Below are 18,511 nucleotides of genomic sequence, written 5' to 3' on the forward strand. Positions count from 1 at the left end.
TTCTAAAAGTCTGGGGGGGTGTTAGGTCCAATACATATAATCCTTTTGGCCTTTGCAATTGGCATACTTCAAAGAAAAGTCTTTGTAGTTCACAAGTTCCTGCCTTGGCTCCAGACATACTCTAGGGGGCGGAGACAGCATTGTGAGAGGGCAGGCATAGTCCTATTCAGGTGTCAGTGACAACTCCTCCCATTACTCTAGCTCAGGAAGACCCATCAGCCTGGTGAGGGGCCATTATGATGTGCAGGGCACACCTCAGCTTCTTTTGTGTGACATCTAGAGTAAATGCACAAACAGGCTCTGTCAGTCTAAACCAGTTGTTGATTCCACAGGCAGGCAAAGGCACAGGATGGTCAAACAAGAAAATACCCACTCTCTAAAAGTGGCATTTTCCAACACACAATTTAAAATCCAATTTCACTAAGAATTGTATTTTCAAATTCTGAGTTCAGGGAACACAAACTTCAAATCTCGATCTTTTCCCATTTGAATGTTACACTTGTAAAATGTTACAAGAAAGAGACAGGCCTTGCAAAAGTGAACAAGCATTGGTAAATGCATTAGGTTTCTCCTAATTAATTTGCATCTCTTATACTTCGTTATAAGTAAATAGTTACAAGTAAAAAGTGAGGGATTCCGATGCCCTCTGGGCATTATTAGAACATATTTAAAAAGTCCAAACAAAAAAATTCTGATAAGATTTATGAAGATTCAGTAAAGGATGCAAAGTAAGATGCAAGGGCTGTCAGAGAAGGGTAGAGTGAGGGAGTAAACCAAACATCAATCAAGACAGTGGCAGAGATAACAAGGGGCTAACTAATGATGAGGGCATAACGTGCTGGGTAACAAGAAGGAACAATGGAAGAGGGTTGCAGCGGGAAAGGGCAAAATAAAAGCTAACATGAAGGGAGGAAAACAATGAAGCACTCATGGATAGAGTGAGGGGCTATGTGAATATAAAGGGGGGTTCATGGCACGTAATATGCACCAAAAGAGCAGTCAGTAATTACTAGAGAACAGATGCCACCACGAGCTAGGGACAAGTACAATAGTGTTATACAGACCCATCTTCAGCCATTTCAAGGCATCTGCTGGAAAACAGCAATTAAGGGTTGGGTTGGCATCAAGCATGACGGCTGCTGAGACATAGAGGGCAGGAAGGAAGAGTCAACGACTGCAGTCCTTGTGTGCTGCCGGGCACAGAAGACAAGGCTGTGGCACACAGTGGCGAGAATGCAGGGCCACCCATTCTCAATGTCCACACTAGCAAGCCTTGTAAAAGCCTAGGTGTAGGTACGCTGTGCCTGGCTTCATTCACCCTGGCTCGTCTCCTGGGACAACACTTCCTGCAACTGGACACCACAGCCCTTTGTTACTGCCACGCACACAAAGACGGCGCCCCCGGGAAAATCAGTGGCAGGTCTTAAACATGGAACTGCTAGGGTGAATGGAAATGACTTGGAGACTTTGTGGAGAATGGGTTCGGCTCAAAGCGAGGCTTGGAGCGCGATGAATTCCAATTCCCGTAAGCCTCATGTAGGTCTTAAACAGGAAAACAGTAGGGTGATCGGAAATGACTTGGAGGGTTTGTGGAAGGCAGGTTCGACTGAAAGTGAGGCTTGCGGTGTGATGTTTTCCAAGCCGCGCATAATAATAAATTTTCAAAAAAAATGCAGAAAGGGGGAGAATGAGTATGTTAATACGCTTTGGTGCGCCATGCGCAGAAAACAGGCGTCCCAGAGAAAATCAAGGGCAGGTCCCAAATGAGGAAAAGCTAGGGTGATAGGAAATTACTTGGAGGCTTTGTGGAGGGTGGGCTAAGCAGAAAACGAGTCTTGGACATGAGGTGTTCCAACCCTTGTGTAATAATGACAGAAAAAAACAGAGCCAAGATGCACACTTAAAATGCTTGCAACAAAGGGGAGAATACGTATGTAAACACTCGGTGGGGTAGAATGATTATGTTACTGCATGATGCAGGGGAAATTAGATGAAAAAGCACAGCCCAAACACTGAGCAGGCAAAACATTATTAAAAAAGTGCACCAACCCGATGGAAACAGTACTTCATCGACAGGTGTGAGAGGCAAGATGGCGGTCGGATGAGGCTGTAGCTCGCACTGTTCAGAGAGCCTGCCAGCAGATTGAGCTGAGGTTAAGCTGTGGGGGATATGGATATGGATTTGCTAACTGCCAATTGCTGACTCGGTTATCTTATGGAGCATATAACGGAACTGTATATAATGGAGCATATAATGGAACTGCAATAGAAAGACGGAAGAACGGGAATAAACAAAATTCGAGGCATCACGGTGGGATAACTATGCGACCAGATCTTACCGGTGGCGGCATCCTGACTCTGCAGACTCTGCAGACCTCGCAGAGGTAGGGGCGGATTCTCCAGGTGGCAGCTTGTGTGGGGCTGGCTGTTCTGGGATCTTACATCTCTCGAGGAGCACTTCTGGCATTGTGTCGCTACTTGGTGCCTCGGGACTACTCTCTTGGCAGTGGTGAGGGCGGCAGCAACGAGGCGGTGTTCTGTCTCACGGTGAGGTCAGTAGAATCAACGCGGATGGCCCCAGCGTGGCAGAAACAGGCAGACCAGGCGTTTCAGCGGAGGAGGAGAATAGCTGATTAGCAGCTGAAGCGGAGCTAGCGGTAGCCGTCCCGAGCGATGAGATGGCCCCGAAATCTGCGGCAGCAATAGGAAAGCCAAAACAAGACTTGCATCAAAGACCCCCCTGGTGGCGGTATCACCAGTAGCAGCAGCAGAAGAAACATCAACGCGGACACAAAGAATAGAAACTAAACCGCTGCCTGAAAAAAGGAGGGGAGGAGCAGTAACTAAGCCAACGGGTCCCACTGTGGTGGACCTCCTCAGAGGTAATGGTTGCAGATCAAAAGAGACAGGGGTAACAGCAGCAGCAGCAGGAGGAGCAGAAGAAGGTAAAGTGTCCTGTGAGGGAAAGAATATGAAGTGGACGCACGTACAGGTACCTGATACACAGACACTTACACGGGTCTCTCATTCTGATATACAAAATGAGCATACAAAGGAACATGTACCCAATACTAAAAGTGACGGGGGCGGTCCTGAAGTACTATTAAGAGAGGATGAGATTAGCGCACCCTCCCTCAATGCCGGCGTTAATGAAATCAATAAAACCAATGCGAGAACAGCTAATGGTGTAGATGCTGTAGATGCTGTAGATACTCTTGATGATAATGGCAATGGTACGGGTAAGGAGGCCCCATACCTGGCAATATTGTATGCAGGGACTGTGTCAGAGACTGTGTTAGAGGAAGGCAAGGTATGCGCAGGGGGAAAGCCAGAGAAGGACTCTGAGAAGGAGCTGGATTTCTATTCTCTTTCGGAGAGGGGAGAGTGGTCTGATGAAGTCACGGACAGTAGCAACCCTGAGGCAAGCGGTAGCGATTTGGAACTAGATCTGCTAGACACGGAAAAACCCGGGACTGTCCAGAGGAGAAGGAAAACACGAGAAAATGAGCTCTTGTGGGATCACACCCTCTCGGTCCAGCTCACAGGCACTCCGGAGATGGGAGTAAAAGGAGGGGAGACTACTGCGGCAGCAACAACATTAGAGACTATTCTACAAGCGATACCTGCTCATTGCGAGGAGACCCGACAGGATGGTCGTAGGGCCCAAGCCGCAATGAGGAAGTTGCAAGGCATAGTGCGAAAGCTATCATGTAGTACTTTTGGGGAGCGGATGACTGACTTAAAAACACAGATATGTACCGCAGAGACAGATTTGGCAAGCACCCTGGAAAAGACGAAATCACAGGAAGCACAGATAACTGATATCCAGTGGAACTGGAGGAACACGAGAACTGCCAGCGGAGGAATAACCTACGCATTCTTGGGGTCCCTGAGGGGGTGGAAAGGGGATGCCCGCAGAAATATCATCGAGCTACTTGGAGAATCACTCCCCGAACTTAGGGACTGGAATTGGTCACTAGAAATGCAGCGGGCTCATAGGGTATCCTTTGTGCAAAAGCAGCCAGTAAGAGAAGGGTCACTCCCACGAGCTATTTTGGCATATTTTGGTAGCTTTCTGCTACGACAGGCAGTATTTGAAAAGGCAAGGGCCGAGGCAAAACGTACTAGGAATGGGGTCTCATACTTTGTCCGTCCGGATTTCTGCTATACCACAGTCGAAAGACGGTGGAGGCTGAGGCAGATGATCAAACCATTCCAAGAATGCCCAGGCTTTTCTGAATAATCCTGCAAAATTAAAAGTTATCTGGAATAGGCAATCACGCTTTTTTCTGTCCGAGATAAAATCTAAGGAATACTTGGACAGCTTAACAGCCTGAGGGGGCCACAAAAGATCTGAAGTAGAAATTGATGCTTTCTTGTGTACTTTGGTCCTTTGAGAGGGTGCCTTTTTACCCGGTATTTCTTTCCTTAAGGCGTCCTCCTTCCTCCTTTTTTCTTTTTTTTTTCCTTCTTTCTCTTTTGTACTTATATGTTTACAGATAGTGTAAAGCAGGGAGGTGATCACGTATTGTAGTTACACAGCATAAGTGTAATTAAATGATGGTTTATTCACGGGCAAACGGGCTGGTGCGGTGCACTCCTCACACGCAGACAATGTATGAGTGTCTCTCAGAGGGGAGAAGGGGGTGGGGGTGGGGAGCTAGGTAGTGAGGGGTAAGGGGGGACAGGGGGTAAAACTGGAGAAAAACACACACAGAGAAGAAGTGGGCAAAAAAGAAAAAATGAGAGTCAGATATGTATCTCACAGAAACAGTGAAGATGGGGAAAGGTTACAGAAGAATATCGCGCTGGATCCACTACCTGATGTCGATAACCGAGGGAGGTACCAAGGGCGGAAACCAAGGGTATATAGGGCACTTTCATCGCTCATAAATAGTCACGGATTAGTGGATGTATGGCAGGTATAAAAGACATCTCAGAGTTCGGGCAGCACTCATTATTCGTTTCCGCACAAGAAATACGTCAGGATAGATTACATTTTTTGTACAGCGGACATACTTGATAAGGCCGATATGACAATATTACCTAAGGTTATATCAGATCATAATCCGTTTGTTTTAGGGGTTAAAGTCTCGGATGGTATGAAAAGTAGGGGCAAATGGTACTTTGATGAGAAACTATTAGTTAATAGGGAATATATAGAGCGCATAAAAAAATTGGTAAACAATTTTTTTGATATTAACATATATAGTGCCTCAAGAACAATAGTGTGGGATGCGTTTAAAGCAGGGTTGAGGGGAGAAACCATCAGTTATGTGGCTAAAACTCGAGCTATACGTAAGTTGAAAAACCGGGAATTAATGCAAAGGTTGAAGGCAGCAGAAGATGAACATTCATTTTTAATCAGGCATGGGAGGGAGTCAATGCAGAGTCAGATACAGACGCTTAAAGCAGAGATTAATGGTAGGCTTGCACAGAAGGCCGCAGAGGAGTTTCAATCTCGCCGTAATAGCTCATATGAAAGCGGAGAATTAGTGGGGAAGAGACTCGCCCTTCGCACAAGGCAAAAGTCAGTATAGAACCAAATCTTAGCTATCAATAGGGGGGGGCGTGGAATATACACATCCAGAAGGCATAGGTAAAGCTTTTCAGGATTACTATCAAATATTATATTCGGAAGAAGCTGGTAGGGAAGGAAATAGTATGTTAGATGATATTAGACAATTTGCGATTCGCAAATTGAAAATGCAATTTCAAGGGTGCAGGGGGGGGTCCAAAGAACCCCTCCCTGCACCCCTGAAATTAAACTTAAGTGCAATTTACACACACACATGTCCCAAGGACATATGTGTGTGTAAAATGCAACTTTCAAAAATGCATTTTTGAGCAGGTTTGAAGGTTTTCGGTAAATTAGCATGAGGTTCAACCTCATGCTAATTTACCGCTTCCAAATTGCTAAGTTTGTTGCTCCTCTTAGATTTCAGAACTTTTCAACACAGAAATGGGAGGAGCATGTGTTTTCTTTGGATAAAGTTTAAGGTTTGCAAGGGATTCTGGGTAAGAGAACCTGGTGTGAGTCACACAAGTCACCCCATCCTGGATTTCCCTGGATGTCTAGTTACTAAAAATGTATAGGTTTTCTAGGTTTCTTTAGGTGCCGGCAGAGCCAGGTTCCAAAACCCACAGCTAGTTAAATTGTGAAAAAAGGATCAATTTTCATTTGAAAAATGTGATGTGTCTACGTTGCGTTTTAGGCTGTTTACTGCCATGGGTACTAGGCCTACCCATACAAGTGAGGTACTATTTTTAACTAGAGACTTTGGGGAATGATTGGTAGGTGGAAGTGTGTGGATCTACACAGATTCCAAAACTTTCCATCACAGAAATGTAAGGAAAATATGTTTTGTTTTCACAAAGTTTGAGGTTTACAAGGGATTCTGGGTAATAGAACATGGTGAGAGGCACACTAGTCTCCCTATCCTGGATTCCCCTTGGTGTCTAGTTTTACAAAAAGGTACAGATTTGCTAGGTTGCCCTAGGTGCCGGCTGCAGTAGGGCCCAAAATCCACAGCTAGGCACATTGCAAAAAAAAGGTCAGTGTCAGGTGGGCTTTCTGCTGCCCTGGGGGGGGGGGGCAAATTTCAGGGCTATTGCCCCAATATGTCCCCAAGTGGGACAAAAATGACTGGCTATATTTAATGGGGTGGAGGCAGAGGATGCCCATTTTGGGCAGCCCCCACCCCTGCGTATAAATAAGCCAGCATAATACCTGGCACCTAGTGGACTTTCTGCCCAGGTGGGGTGCAGATCAGGGGTTATTGCCCCATCTGCCTCCTGGAGAGGCAGAAAGACTGTTGCTTGCTTATTGGGGTGGGGGCATTGGAATACCCCCTGCGTATAGTAAATAAAACACCCTGGTGCCTAGTGGGCTTTTTTGTCCCTCCAGGGGGCAGATTAGTGGTTATTGCCCCATCTGCCTCCTGAGGCGGGGCAAAAAGACTGGCAATTTTTTGGGGGAGGGGGCATTCGCATGCCCATTCTTGGCTGCTCCCACCCCTGAACTTTGAAAAAAAAGAATTGTTGGTGCCAAGTGTGCTTTCTTTGCCCTCGGGGGGAAGATAAGGGGCTATTGCCCCCACCTCCCTTCTATGGTCAAAAAGACTGTGTCCATATATTTGTGGGGTAGGGCACTGGCATGCCCATTTTGGGCAGCCCCCACCCCTATGTATAGAAAAACACCTGGTGCCTTGTGTGCTTTCTGTCCCCCCTGGATGCAAATCAGGGGCTATTGCCCCATCTGCCTCCTGGGGGGGGGAGGGTAGAGAGTTTATGGCATTGTTCAGGGGAGAGGGCAGGGGCAATGGGATGCCCTTTCTGGGCAGCCCCCACCCATGATCTATAAAAAAAATCCCTTTTGTCTGGGGGCTACTGACCCCACTGCCCCCCAGGGGGGGTTTATAAAGACTCAATGCCCCCTTTTGGAATGGGAGAGCAAAGGCCCTCCCTGATGTCAAGTTGGTGGATCTCGGCTTTGGTATTGCCCTTCCGTGGCAATCCCCACACAGGGATCCACTAGAGAGGGGTACCATTGGAAAGAGGAGCTTCTCCCCTTTCCAATTACACCCCTACCGTCTGTCCCGGTGCTCTGGGGACTGAGATAGCCCCACAAGCAGTGAAAAAGTGAAACTAAAACTATGTTTCAGTTTCATTTTCAATGTAATTTTCAATGTAATGACGTCAGTGCACCATGCGCACAATCGTAATTACATTGAAAATAACATAAATGCCTAGGGAGGTTGGGGAAGCTCTGCCCCACCTCCCGAGGCAAAAAAAGGATTTCTTGCTAGAGTGCACATGATGCAATGATTCCATCATGAGCACCAGTGCTCGTGTGCTCATGACGGAACTATTGCGTCATGAGCACCAAAGGGGTTAACAATGCTTAATTTGAGTCGGTGATTTCCGATGCTCATCATTGGCACTTAATTTTCAGCACAGGCACTTATAACAGCTGTCACATGGTGGCATCGTCTGTATAATTTAGAGATAAGCAGAACAACAATTGTTTATTAATTCAGTACAGTGGCAGTGTGTGAGGCAAGCTGTGGAGGCCTCCTGACGAAGTCCCTGGCACTTTTAGTTTCTTACAAATTAAGCACTGTAACCTTTGGGGCACCCTCCACCCCCGAAACCCGGGTGTCTGTGATGTGTCCCCAACACAAATGCCTCTCTAAGTAGTTGTAAATGAAGATGGCCTGGAAGGTGACTTTGTTTATTTTGCTCGTTTCCAGGCTGCCTTTATTTATGTGCAGGGTTGAAATGCTTATAAAAAGTGGGAACTGTAATCCGTGCCGTGGTGATGGGGTCAGAGTTTACTAAAAAGAACAAAATATTCAGTTTCTTTTTGTTATTTTTATTTTCAGGTAATTTCATATAAAAAGGCAGACTTTCAATGCAAGATAAATGCAAGACAGATTATAAGTGGGAAATGTTGTCTTTTACATTATGAAACCTCCGTTGGTTAATGTGAACACTGCAGATGCCTATATGTGTGTTAGAGAGCCAAAAATCTGAATCCTAATTGGCATAGTGGCAAAGAGTGACATGTGTGTGTACAGTGCTGCGAGGTCCCACCCTGTAACACAAAGCACTTTGAATATGTAAGTCATTATTTTAAAAAATAAATTGCACACAGTATAAGATAAATATCCGCCAAATTATTTAGATTTTTCAAAGTATATATTTTAGTAATAGGTAAACTGTATAACAGAATGAGAGCCTGTGTCAAGATTGGAGTGATGGCCAAGAATGATAAGGAAGGGGTAAAAGAGGCTGAGGAGACAGCATGCTGCTCAGGTCAGGGCTGCGGCTATCATTAGTGTAGGAGGTGAAATGCAGGGTGACAGGCTCATGACAACCCGATTGTGGAGTGTGGTGTAGTGTTTTTTGTCAAAGTCTGTTTTTAATCTGTAGATTTGTTCTTTTATAAATCTCATATTTAATGTGGATTATGAGCTACAGAAATGGTTCCCCTAAAATGATCTTATCAGCCCCACCCCCTGAGCTCTGCTCTGCCTCTCCCACTCCCCCAATTCTTGCCATAAAGTTTTGAAGTGGGGCGTGACTTTAAAACATTTTACATAGGGAGGATCAGTGAAAAAAAGTTTGGAGACCTCTACTCAAAAGCTACGTGCCTACAAAAAGGAATGCAGCCTATGGTGCTCCATAAATGAGGCAGGTTAGGCGTTCATTTGCTTGCTCTCATGCAGTGAAATGCAGGCCTTTAATTGGGCTAGGACGTTTTAGGTCTCAGACCCGATACTAATTTAAAAACAGACATTGAAAAGGTCACGTCCGGGCCCTGTATTCATGCCCTTAACTTTGTAGGCAAAAACACTGATTGATTTCTGTATAATAAGTGTAAAAAACTATAAGGTAACCCATGACATTTCTGCTTATATTTCACATGCTTTACCTAATCTTGCATTCCCCACGAGTGCTTGCTTTTTCAGGATGTTGTGTTACGTTTTTTTTCCAGGAAGCATATTACTACTGTCTAGCACATTAGGGGCCAGATGTAGGAGCCCTAATACCGGTCGGAAACGGCCGATTTCGGCCGTTTCCGACCATTATTAGGGTTTTCAGATGTAGGGGCATGTTATTTTAAGAATCGGTAATTTTACCGATTCGGTAAATATACCGATTCAGTAAAATACCGAATCGGTATATTTACCGAATATTTACCCCCAGTTTTATCTGGTAAAGCGAATGATTAGAGGTCTTGGGGCCGAAACGATCTCAACCTATTCTCAAACTTTGGGGATCCATATGTAGCTGACACTCCTAAGAGTGCCACAGGCCCTTAAGAGTCGGTATTTTACCACACAATCCTATTGTGTGGTAAAATACCGAATTCAGGGGATGTACCTTGTTACAACGCATGCTTTTAGCACGCATGCTGTAACAACGCGGTTTTTATAACGCATTCTTTTACAACGCATAACAGAAAGGGGTGTTGGATAGTGAATATTTTAATTTACTATTCCAACACCAGTCCCCGTTGACACTAGGGAAGGTGTTGGATAGTAAATTAAAAGTATTCCCTATCCTTGAGCGCCCACCAGAGTCATGCGTTGTAATAGAATGCAATTTAAAGACCGCGTTGTAATAGCACTGCGTGCTAAAAGTTGCGTCGTAAACGACGTTCCCCGAATTCAGGTGTGCATGCACATCTGTGCATGCACACCTGTGCAATATGACACACAGACATGCCCTTAGGGCATGTATGTGTGCCACATGTCACACAAGCCTGTACTTGGGGTGCTAGAGGGTGTCAAAGTGACACCCCCTGCACCCTTGCAGGATTCGGTATTTACCTATTCGGTAAATACCGAATCGGTATTGCCCATTGATTCCTATGGGCTTCAAGGCCCATAGGAATCAATGGGCAATACCGATTCGGTATTTACAGAATCGGTAAATACCGAATCTTACAGATTCGGTATTCCTGAATTCGGAAATACCTAAATCTGCCCCCTTCCCATTTACAGACTCTTAAATACCGAGTCGGTAAAATTCGGTATCTAAGAGTCTGTAAATGGGAATTACCTACATCTAGGCCTGGGTGAATTGGATCACATCCAGGTGTTTATAACAGGGCGCAATTGAGTTGTGGCTGAAGGCAGTGCTTGTTTCTCTTAATGCCTGTCAGTGCCGCCAAAAGGTGCTTGGAATACAACCCTTGGCCTCTCTGCAAGGCACACAGAGCAATGATCACGTATACCAGTTGTGATTTTAAACAAATGTGTGGTTATATGGTACTCTCTGAACATTTTTGTTTATATGTTTAGGCCACGCCCTTAATTCCCTTAACTATATAGGCCCCTCCCCTCCTCCCACACACTTTTTTTCATTCAACTTCAAGCCCTGGTGTTATGGAACGCAGTCACAAATGGCCTGGTGTTCCCGCACCCGTGAACATAGAGTACAGGAACACCACTCCTAACAAACCCAGTATAATATCACATAGGTGCAGGGAAAGAATATGGGCATCAGAACAGCGCCTTGCCTAACAAACATCTACCATAGCCCCAGATGACCTCCTCAATCCACAGTGGTCCTCGGGCCCAGCTCCCATTTTCCACCTGCTCAAAGTCTGTGTCAAATAGTAGCAGAAAGGTGTCCCTTACTCAGCCCAGGATAGGGGTGTGTGCACGCGCTCGGACCAGGTGAAACCAGTTTGGTTGCTCTTTCCCATTCCCTGCTGAGTACCTTGAACTGACGGCTTTACGTAGGGGGGTATCTATGCAAGCTCCTTGTATTCCCACACCTAAAGCAGAACCTTTTGGTACACAGGGACGGCACTAGGCATGGGCAGTGTCGGCAGCTTCCCAGGGCCCCGCGACCTTCTAACTGGGACGGGGCCCCCCACGAGTCATTCATACTTTAAAAAATGTGCCATTGTACGATTTCCCCGTGGGCAGCCCCCTCCCTTGGGGTTTGCAGCCATGGTACAGCACGCAAGGCCCAAGGGGATGGCCCCCTTCACCTGGGCCCTGCTGCCATGGGCTGAAAGGGTAATATGACTCCTGCATCCCCTTCAGCTGCCGCAGACTGGGCAGGGCTGGGTTTCTGGTCGTCCTTTGCTGGCACCCCTTTCTCTTTCCCAAATTGCTGCAACTGCATGATAACTGCGATTAGGCAGATTCTTGTACTGGCCTGAGGTGTGAAGTGAGCATCCTGCAGGGCTCACAAGAAAAAAACAAAGAGACCTCAGATCACGATGGGTGCAGCTCACTTCCAATGTAGGGAAAGGCAGAAGAGCAGAAAATGGAGAAAGAGGTTATTATTTTTATTTCTTTTTAACAATTCTGTTTTATTATTTTCTTTCAAACAAGCATGTGCATTCAAAAATAACATAAACAGTTAAACATTAGAAGTAACTCCAGTTGAGTATAAGCGCCTGATGTTTTTTACTTTCATGTAATTTACATGAAACGAAGGAAGAATGAACAAGTGGGTTTTTAAAAGATTAGTGGAGATGATAACAGTGAGTTGGGGGAGGGAAGAGGGGTGACCCCACATCCATCCTTACACCCTGAGGGGAATGCAAAAAACCCTCCACGATTAACCCAATTTATATAACCCCTCAAGCCACTCAACCATTACTTGTTTTATACATCTGAAAAGGTTGCACTACTCCCCGGCATCATGTTTGTTCACTTCTGAAATCCCTAATTCCAGTGTTCCTGGGTACACCTAAGGAGGTCTGGTGTCCAATTTTGCTTTTAATATAAGTATTGAGGGAGAGGCACATCTCAAAGGGGTAAGATAAATAAAAGAAGACAAGAGGTGGGGGAGATGATAGAGTACTACATAAGCTGAACATAAGGGGCAAATCAGCTCTATAGATTAACTCCTTCGATGCTCATGACGAGCTAAGCTCGTCATGTGCCACGGCGCTCGTGTGCTCATGACGCGCTGAGCTCGTCATGACCGTTAGAACGCTCGCATGCTGGGCTAATTTCCCTGCTGTGCGAGCGTTATATGAAACGGCTGTGGTCATGACGAGCTCAGCTCGTCATGAGCACACGAGCACTGTGCTGCATGACAAGCTCAGCTCGTCATGAGTATGGGGGGCTGTGCGCGCCCCCCCTCCCCCAGCACAGTGGGAGAATGTGCCCAGCAGGGAAGGTGTTAAGATGCTTAAGGACAGGGAGATGGGAACTGAGTGATGTGTATGTAATGGTAGAATCAATGTGAGAATGAAAGAGTCTTGGTTAGGTAAAAGGAATTGCATGCAAAAAAGAAAGGTAAGATGCTTTGGGAGTGGGAGGATGAGAGGGGAGAGTATGATGTAAATTAACACGAGAGCAGTTGTGTAATACAAATCGATGGGGTCCCGCTCTGCAGAATGTGATAATGGGGCACTGAGACTCCCACATCTTACAGATAGTAATTTGGTCCTGGACTGAATGGGAACCCTCTGATGGGTTGGGGGTACCCTGAAGTGTTGTGGGCCCATCTGTGCTTCATGGGCCTGTACTGTATCCTGGCACAAGAGGTAAAGCAAGGTAAGAGGCTGGTGAATAGCAGCGGACGCACTGGGAAGCGGAAGCTACAGGTGTAGACACAGGGAATAGAGGGTAAAGGTGAGAGAGAGATAAAACCTGAAGAGTAGATCATGGAGGGGAGAGGTGGACAAAAACGGGATAGAATCAGTCAACAAAGTTGAGACTGGAGTGAAAGATGTAAGGTGAAATGCAGTGATTGAATAGGAGAGGTAGATATAAAAGAAGCGGACCATCAGGAGAACTTAAGTGTCATGGAGAGGGAATGGTGGGTGTTGGATTTAAAAAGGTAGGGCAACCAGGCGCAGGTAAGAGGCTTGGGGAGAGAGGCAGGGGAGAGGTATGTTATAGAGAGGTAGAACCAGTGAGTGAAGGTTAGAGGCTGTGGAGGGAGGAAGGGTTCAGCAGGTAGGTAAGAGGTGGGTGTAATAGAGGCAGAATTAGTGAGACAGGTAAGAGACATTAGAAGAGATAAAGTGAAGTGTAGAGGATGGAAGGGAGATGCAGATGTAAGAGAGGAAAGAAAAAGTGAGACAATGTAAGAGGCTCAAAGGGGAGGCTCAAAGAGGTTCAAAGGGGAGAGGTGGGTGTTAAGGGGACAGGCCAGCAAAAAATAATTTGGAGGGCGGAGAAAGAAAAGAAAGGTGAAGGGCAGTACAGGGATGGGTATGTAGATTTAAGAGAGATGGAACAACGAAGACACTATACACAGGGAAGAGAGAGGGAATGGTGAGAGGTGGGTGTTGAATGCCAGAATCAACTAGAAAAGTAAGAGGCAGGGGGAGAGATGAAGCATACAGCATAGAAGAGAAAGGTGGGTATAAGAGGGACATAACAAGAAAAGAGAAGAGACAAAACTGGGGATAGTAGAGAGATTGATTTAAGAGAGGCAAAATCCACAAAATTAGGTTTGCAGAAGAGAAGAGAATAAGAGTAGAGCATGAATGGAAATAGGTGGTGTAAGAGGCACAATATCAGTGCAAAAAGATTAGAGTGTTCCGAAGGATGACAATGGAGTGAAGATGTGAATGGGGCAGAATCAGAGAAAAAAGTTACGAGGCTGGAGAGAGACGAGCAGTGAAGATAGTGCATGATAGGAGTCATGGCTATAAGAGAGGCAGAACCAGCAAGAAAACATAAGCAGAGTGGCAAGAGAGGTAAGACAGAGAAGTGGATGGAAGAGAGAAGAACCACCAGAGGAGGAGAAGGTGGGTGTTAGATGTGCAGAACCAGCAAGAGAAAGTTAAAGGCTTGGTGAGAGATTAGAGATGAAGAGAAGATCAGGAAGGTAGAGTTTGATGTATGAAGGGCAGAATCTGCAAGAGGAGAGCTTGAAGGAGGAACAGGAGAGGTGTATGTAATGGGACAGGAGCAGCAAGAGAAGATAAAAGGAAAGGGGAGAAGGAAAAGGCATTGCTAGAATTATGATGGCATAACCAGCAGAGAAGATAAAGATTAGATGGAGAGTTGAGAGGTGAATAGTAGGGCAGGGAAGAGTTATGTGGATGTAAGAGGGGCAGAATCAGCAAGCGAATATGAGAGGCAGGTTGGAAAGATGACAGGTAAAGATTAGAGCATGGAGGGATGAGGGCAAAGATGGATATAAGAGTGGCAGAACCAGAGAGAAAAGGTAAGAGGCCTGGAGATTAGGGAAAGATGAGATGATAAAAGTAGAGCATGCAGAGTGAAGTGGATGTAAAGGGTAGGACTGGGCACGCTGTTAGCTCTCCAGGATTTGGTTGGAGGGTGTTTACTCCCTCTCCCCACTCGACCGCTAACTGCCGAAGAAGCCTTACTGCACCTCGGGGAGGATTTGAACCAGAGTACACAAATAAGACGTGTCTCAAACATATTCTGTTTATACAACCTCAATGAAGGTATGGTAGGAATACAGGGCGACTGTCCCTGATTTTTCATTTTTCTATCAGAATTTACGGTCCTGATGAAGTGCTCCGGGATCCATTAGGGACCCAATGCCAGTGAAAAACATGTCGACCACCCCTCACTTTTAACACCACAATAACACTGTTACACGGGTTGAGAGTAGTGGGAATCTATCTGTTTTCCCCCTCGCTATCAGCATAAAGTGCATCTCCATCCCCGTCCAAATTTTAGCTTAGCCCAGAGGACCCTCTAATAAACGTATTGGGGTACCAACGGGTTATTTTATCCTCACTCACACTCACCACTTGGCCCACACACCCACATACACAACTGCGGCAACTCCTAAAAGATCTCCACCAGAGAAACCTCCTGTAGGGCCCGTTAGGTACTGCAGCGCCACCCGCACGAGGAACAGTGCCCAATGATGATGCTTTACACTCAAAAGGGTGTGTGAGGGCACAACACACACAGGAGTACGACTCCCCACTCTTGCACACTTGTTTCTTGTTTTTGGAGACACCTATCCTGACTCACAACCATAAGAGGCTGCCGACTTCTCACTTTCCTTTAGGAACTGGTACCATTTGTAGTATTTTACATTACCTTCAGGAGCATTGGTACAGGACCTCTTTCCAACTAGCTCTTTTCCACCCCCCTTCTTAATAATTGTGGTTACTGTAAAGGGGAGTAGCCAACAAGAGAAGATAATTGGCTGGGCAAGACGTGTGGTAAAAAGTAAAACACAGCGGATAGAGGTGGATTTAAGTGGGCAGAATCAACAAGAAGACTTGAGCACCTGGAGTAGAGGTAAAAGAATCTTTGAACTAACATGTGCATTGAGCCTTCTGCCAAAGTTTCCAAATGCCTGTCTTTTTATTTTAAAGGTAGAAAATTTGGGTTAGATTTGCGATGTGTGTCATCGTTCACAAAGGTTTGTGATCTCGAACCATCCTTGACATATCTGTGGAATTACAGCCTGCTCTCTATTAAATCTAGCTCCCAGTTGGGATCTTTTCCTGCCCATTTCATTTATGGACATCTATGTTCATAGCCCATGCCTTGACCTGCATTTGCAATATCGCCCTTGCCTCGTCATTGATCCCGATCAATGTAAAAAAGAACAAAAAAACAACTAGAAAGCTGTATTAATTGCTCTGCTCAAAAGTCCTTCAGCAGGCTCAAAGCTTCTCAGCATCTTCTTAAGATCTCTTAGCTGCCTTTTTCTGAAAAATCCTTGAAAAATAAGTCAACTGACAAATCTCTTTCATAGAAAATATTTTACTTATTAATCGCTTGCCAGTTGAATTCTGACCTCTCCATGAGTTAGAAGTAGCATTTATTATTTTGTCAGACAGTTTGCACCTGATTCTTGATCTAGAAGGCAGAGCAGCTTTGATTATTACTAAATTACTGTGCCAAGTTTGTCAGTTTCTTATCCAGTGCTTTTGAATCAACTGGAACAACCTAGAATTCAAGGTATTCCCCTGGCGTGGTTCTAATGCTATCCTTTCTGAGAGGCCTCCCATGCCATTTTGTTGATGTAGTAAACCTCTGATTTGTAGAATTCCTTGGGCCTCTGCTTGTTATTCTTCATCTTACCCAGATAGCCTTAGTCATTCAATCCTTTGGTTTTTTGCTGATGTTCCATGCATATTGATACCCAAATCATCATTTCATTTATCTTATCTTATCTTATCTTAGGTGCTATTTGTAGAGCGCACTAACGCCGAAGCTTCCTGGCGCTGATAGACAGAGTAGATGAGGAGGAAGCGCAGTGAGCGGGAACCTAGCTAAGAGGGGGAAAGAGGTGGGTTTTTAACAATTTTCTGAAATTAAGAAGGGAAGAAGAAGATTTGATAGAGAGAGGAAGAAGGTTCCAGAGTACAGGGGCTAGGTAGGAAAAGCAGCGGCCGCCGAATTTCTTAGTTTTGTTTTTGGGGGTGACTAGCAGGTTCCGGTGAGCTGATCGGAGGTTTCGTGTTGGGCAGTGATGAAGGATGAGGGATTTGAGGAACCCGGGGCCAGAGCAATGAAGGGCTTTAAAGGTGATACAAGCCACCTTGAAGGCAGCCCTTTGGTCTATTGGGAGCCAGTGAAGGCTGTAGAGCAAAGGCTTAGCTGATTGCCATCTAGGGGTTCCATGGATCAAGCGGGCAGCTTGATTCTGTACGACTTGGAGGCGGTGTAACAGAAATTGTGGGAGACCGTGGTAGATGGAATTAGAAAAGTCCAAGCGGGAGAGCACAAGTGAGATGACGGTTTGGGAGAGTGCCGCGGGGGGGAGAAGGTGACGGACTTTGCGGATCCTCCTAAGTTGGTACATGCAAGAAGAAACTACCGCTCCAACTTGGGCTTTGAGAGAGAGTTCGGCGTCGATGATTACGCCCAGACTCTTTACAGTTTTTGCTGGGATAGGGGGAGAGCCGAGCTCAGGAGGCCAGAACTGTGGGCCCCAATGGGCATGACTGAGTCCGGGGAGAAGGAGCTCGGTTTTACCGGGATTCAGCTTTAATTGATTCTGGTTCATCCAGAGTTGGATATGGGTCATGACTGCGTGAAACGTATTGATGGCCTGTGGAGAGTTAAGTGAGAGGATGAGTTGCAAGTCGTCGGCGTAATTATAGACTATGATATCCCATTTCAGAAGGGATTGGATCAGTGGCCGGAGATATAAATTGAATAGAAGCGGCGATAGGGAGGAGCCCTGAGGGACTCCACAAGACGTAGGGGATTTTTTAGCGATGTAGGAGCCCAGGCGGACCGCCTGTGTTCTTCCAGTGAGAAAGGACCTAACCCACTCAAGAGCTGTGCCCTGGATGCCTGCCTGCTTGACACGGTGGAGAAGAATGTTGTGGTCCACCGTGTCGAATGCGGCTGATAGATCCAGGAGGACGAGGGCTTGGGGACGGCCCGCGTCCGCATTGCTCCTGAGTGTGTCAAGGGCTGCCAGGATGACAGCCTCTGTAGAGTGGGCAGGTCGGAAGCCAGCCTGATTAGGCTCAAGATGGCAGGAGGATTCAATAAAGTGAGACAGGCAGCGGGTGACATGGGCCTCTATGAGTTTGGAAAAGTAGGGAAGGAGGGAGATGGGGCGATAATTCGACGGCTCCGCAGGGTCGGCGCCGGGTTTTTTAAGGAGGGGTACTAAGATGGCATCCTTAAAAGAGGTAGGAAAGGTGCCACTGCTAAGGGATCTGTTGAGTAAATGTAGAATACAGTCTGGTAGGTTGAGACATATGCTCTGCAGGACAGAAGGTGGACAACAGTCGTTAGGGGAGCCAGATTTCACACGGGTGGCGAGTTCCGCTAGGGAGGTCGGATCCAGAGGGGGAAAAGTGGTGAAGGATAGGGGGTTATTGGAGGAGGTGACCAGTGGAGATGACTGGGGGAGGGCAGGGATAGACTTTTTAATTTTTATGATCTTTTCCAGAAAAAAAGAGTTCAGAGTGTCGCAGGCCTCCTGGGTGGGGGTCTGAGCTGGGAGGGTTCTGCCATCAGTGGTTAGCTCATTCAGAACTCTGAACACCTCCTTGGATTTATCTGCTGCCGATGAGATCCTTTTAGAGAAGTGTTCCATTTTTGCTGACCTGATGGCT

Source organism: Lissotriton helveticus, chromosome 2_1, assembly GCF_964261635.1.
Source record: "Lissotriton helveticus chromosome 2_1, aLisHel1.1, whole genome shotgun sequence".
Classification (NCBI taxonomy): domain Eukaryota; kingdom Metazoa; phylum Chordata; class Amphibia; order Caudata; family Salamandridae; genus Lissotriton; species Lissotriton helveticus.